Below are 4,285 nucleotides of genomic sequence, written 5' to 3' on the forward strand. Positions count from 1 at the left end.
ATCCCAAAAACTGCCAAGTCTATCACCCATGTTACATCCGGTGCCCGATTTCGGACTAACAGCTTCCATCCCAAAACTCCAAGTCTATCACCCATGTTACATCCGGTGCCCGATTTCGGACTAACAGCTTCCATCCCAAAAACTGCCAAGTCTATCACCCATGTTACATCCGGTGCCCGATTTCGGACTAACAGCTTCCATCCAAAAACTGCCAAGTCTATCACCCATGTTACATCCGGTGCCCGATTTCGGACTAACAACTTCCATCCCAAAACTGCCAAGTCTATCACCCATGTTACATCCGGTGCCCGATTTCGGACTAATAGCTTCCATCCCAAAAACTGCCAAGTCTATCACCCATGTTACATCCGGTGCCCGATTTCGGACTAACAGCTTCCATCCCAAAAACTGCCAAGTCTATCACCCATGTTACATCCGGTGCCCGATTTCGGACTAACAGCTTCCATCCCAAAACTTCCAAGTCTATCACCCATGTTACATCCGGTGCCCGATTTGGGACTAACAGCTTCCATCCCAAAAACTGCCAAGTCTATCACCCATGTTACATCCGATGCCCGATTTCGGACTAATAGCTTCCATCCCAAAAACTGCCAAGTCTATCACCCATGTTACATCCGGTGCCCGATTTCGGACTAACAGCTTCCATCCCAAAAACTGCCAAGTCTATCACCCATGTTACATCCGGTGCCCGATTTCGGACTAACAGCTTCCATCCCAAAAACTGCCAAGTCTATCACCCATGTTACATCCGGTGCCCGATTTCGGACTAACAGCTTCCATCCCAAAACTGCCAAGTCTATCACCCATGTTACATCCGGTGCCCGATTTCGGACTAACAGCTTCCATCCCAAAAACTGCCAAGTCTATCACCCATGTTACATCCGGTGCCCGATTTCGGACTAACAGCTTCCATCCCAAAAACTGCCAAGTCTATCACCCATGTTACATCCGGTGCCCGATTTCGGACTAACAGCTTCCATCCCAAAAACTGCCAAGTCTATCACCCATGTTACATCCGGTGCCCGATTTCGGACTAACAGCTTCCATCCCAAAAACTGCCAAGTCTATCACCCATGTTACATCCGGTGCCCGATTTCGGACTAACAGCTTCCATCCCAAAAACTGCCAAGTCTATCACCCATGTTACATCCGGTGCCCGATTTCGGACTAACAGCTTCCATCCCAAAAACTGCCAAGTCTATCACCCATGTTACATCCGGTGCCCGATTTCGGACTAACAGCTTCCATCCCAAAAACTGCCAAGTCTATCACCCATGTTACATCCGGTGCCCGATTTCGGACTAACAGCTTCCATCCCAAAAACTGCCAAGTCTATCACCCATGTTACATCCGGTGCCCGATTTCGGACTAACAGCTTCCATCCCAAAAACTGCCAAGTCTATCACCCATGTTACATCCGGTGCCCGATTTCGGACTAACAGCTTCCATCCCAAAAACTGCCAAGTCTATCACCCATGTTACATCCGGTGCCCGATTTCGGACTAACAGCTTCCATCCCAAAAACTGCCAAGTCTATCACCCATGTTACATCCGGTGCCCGATTTCGGACTAACAGCTTCCATCCCAAAAACTGCCAAGTCTATCACCCATGTTACATCCGGTGCCCGATTTCGGACTAACAGCTTCCATCCCAAAAACTGCCAAGTCTATCACCCATGTTACATCCGGTGCCCGATTTCGGACTAACAGCTTCCATCCCAAAAACTGCCAAGTCTATCACCCATGTTACATCCGGTGCCCGATTTCGGACTAACAGCTTCCATCCCAAAAACTGCCAAGTCTATCACCCATGTTACATCCGGTGCCCGATTTCGGACTAACAGCTTCCATCCCAAAAACTGCCAAGTCTATCACCCATGTTACATCCGGTGCCCGATTTCGGACTAACAGCTTCCATCCCAAAAACTGCCAAGTCTATCACCCATGTTACATCCGGTGCCCGATTTCGGACTAACAGCTTCCATCCCAAAAACTGCCAAGTCTATCACCCATGTTACATCCGGTGCCCGATTTCGGACTAACAGCTTCCATCCCAAAAACTGCCAAGTCTATCACCCATGTTACATCCGGTGCCCGATTTCGGACTAACAGCTTCCATCCCAAAAACTGCCAAGTCTATCACCCATGTTACATCCGGTGCCCGATTTCGGACTAACAGCTTCCATCCCAAAAACTGCCAAGTCTATCACCCATGTTACATCCGGTGCCCGATTTCGGACTAACAGCTTCCATCCCAAAAACTGCCAAGTCTATCACCCATGTTACATCCGGTGCCCGATTTCGGACTAACAGCTTCCATCCCAAAAACTGCCAAGTCTATCACCCATGTTACATCCGGTGCCCGATTTCGGACTAACAGCTTCCATCCCAAAAACTGCCAAGTCTATCACCCATGTTACATCCGGTGCCCGATTTCGGACTAACAGCTTCCATCCCAAAAACTGCCAAGTCTATCACCCATGTTACATCCGGTGCCCGATTTCGGACTAACAGCTTCCATCCCAAAAACTGCCAAGTCTATCACCCATGTTACATCCGGTGCCCGATTTCGGACTAACAGCTTCCATCCCAAAAACTGCCAAGTCTATCACCCATGTTACATCCGGTGCCCGATTTCGGACTAACAGCTTCCATCCCAAAAACTGCCAAGTCTATCACCCATGTTACATCCGGTGCCCGATTTCGGACTAACAGCTTCCATCCCAAAAACTGCCAAGTCTATCACCCATGTTACATCCGGTGCCCGATTTCGGACTAACAGCTTCCATCCCAAAAACTGCCAAGTCTATCACCCATGTTACATCCGGTGCCCGATTTCGGACTAACAGCTTCCATCCCAAAAACTGCCAAGTCTATCACCCATGTTACATCCGGTGCCCGATTTCGGACTAACAGCTTCCATCCCAAAAACTGCCAAGTCTATCACCCATGTTACATCCGGTGCCCGATTTCGGACTAACAGCTTCCATCCCAAAAACTGCCAAGTCTATCACCCATGTTACATCCGGTGCCCGATTTCGGACTAACAGCTTCCATCCCAAAAACTGCCAAGTCTATCACCCATGTTACATCCGGTGCCCGATTTCGGACTAACAGCTTCCATCCCAAAAACTGCCAAGTCTATCACCCATGTTACATCCGGTGCCCGATTTCGGACTAACAGCTTCCATCCCAAAAACTGCCAAGTCTATCACCCATGTTACATCCGGTGCCCGATTTCGGACTAACAGCTTCCATCCCAAAAACTGCCAAGTCTATCACCCATGTTACATCCGGTGCCCGATTTCGGACTAACAGCTTCCATCCCAAAAACTGCCAAGTCTATCACCCATGTTACATCCGGTGCCCGATTTCGGACTAACAGCTTCCATCCCAAAAACTGCCAAGTCTATCACCCATGTTACATCCGGTGCCCGATTTCGGACTAACAGCTTCCATCCCAAAAACTGCCAAGTCTATCACCCATGTTACATCCGGTGCCCGATTTCGGACTAACAGCTTCCATCCCAAAAACTGCCAAGTCTATCACCCATGTTACATCCGGTGCCCGATTTCGGACTAACAGCTTCCATCCCAAAAACTGCCAAGTCTATCACCCATGTTACATCCGGTGCCCGATTTCGGACTAACAGCTTCCATCCCAAAAACTGCCAAGTCTATCACCCATGTTACATCCGGTGCCCGATTTCGGACTAACAGCTTCCATCCCAAAAACTGCCAAGTCTATCACCCATGTTACATCCGGTGCCCGATTTCGGACTAACAGCTTCCATCCCAAAAACTGCCAAGTCTATCACCCATGTTACATCCGGTGCCCGATTTCGGACTAACAGCTTCCATCCCAAAAACTGCCAAGTCTATCACCCATGTTACATCCGGTGCCCGATTTCGGACTAACAGCTTCCATCCCAAAAACTGCCAAGTCTATCACCCATGTTACATCCGGTGCCCGATTTCGGACTAACAGCTTCCATCCCAAAAACTGCCAAGTCTATCACCCATGTTACATCCGGTGCCCGATTTCGGACTAACAGCTTCCATCCCAAAAACTGCCAAGTCTATCACCCATGTTACATCCGGTGCCCGATTTCGGACTAACAGCTTCCATCCCAAAAACTGCCAAGTCTATCACCCATGTTACATCCGGTGCCCGATTTCGGACTAACAGCTTCCATCCCAAAAACTGCCAAGTCTATCACCCATGTTACATCCGGTGCCCGATTTCGGACTAACAGCTTCCATC

Source organism: Manihot esculenta, unplaced genomic scaffold, assembly GCF_001659605.2.
Source record: "Manihot esculenta cultivar AM560-2 unplaced genomic scaffold, M.esculenta_v8 Scaffold66, whole genome shotgun sequence".
NCBI classification, from domain to species: domain Eukaryota; kingdom Viridiplantae; phylum Streptophyta; class Magnoliopsida; order Malpighiales; family Euphorbiaceae; genus Manihot; species Manihot esculenta.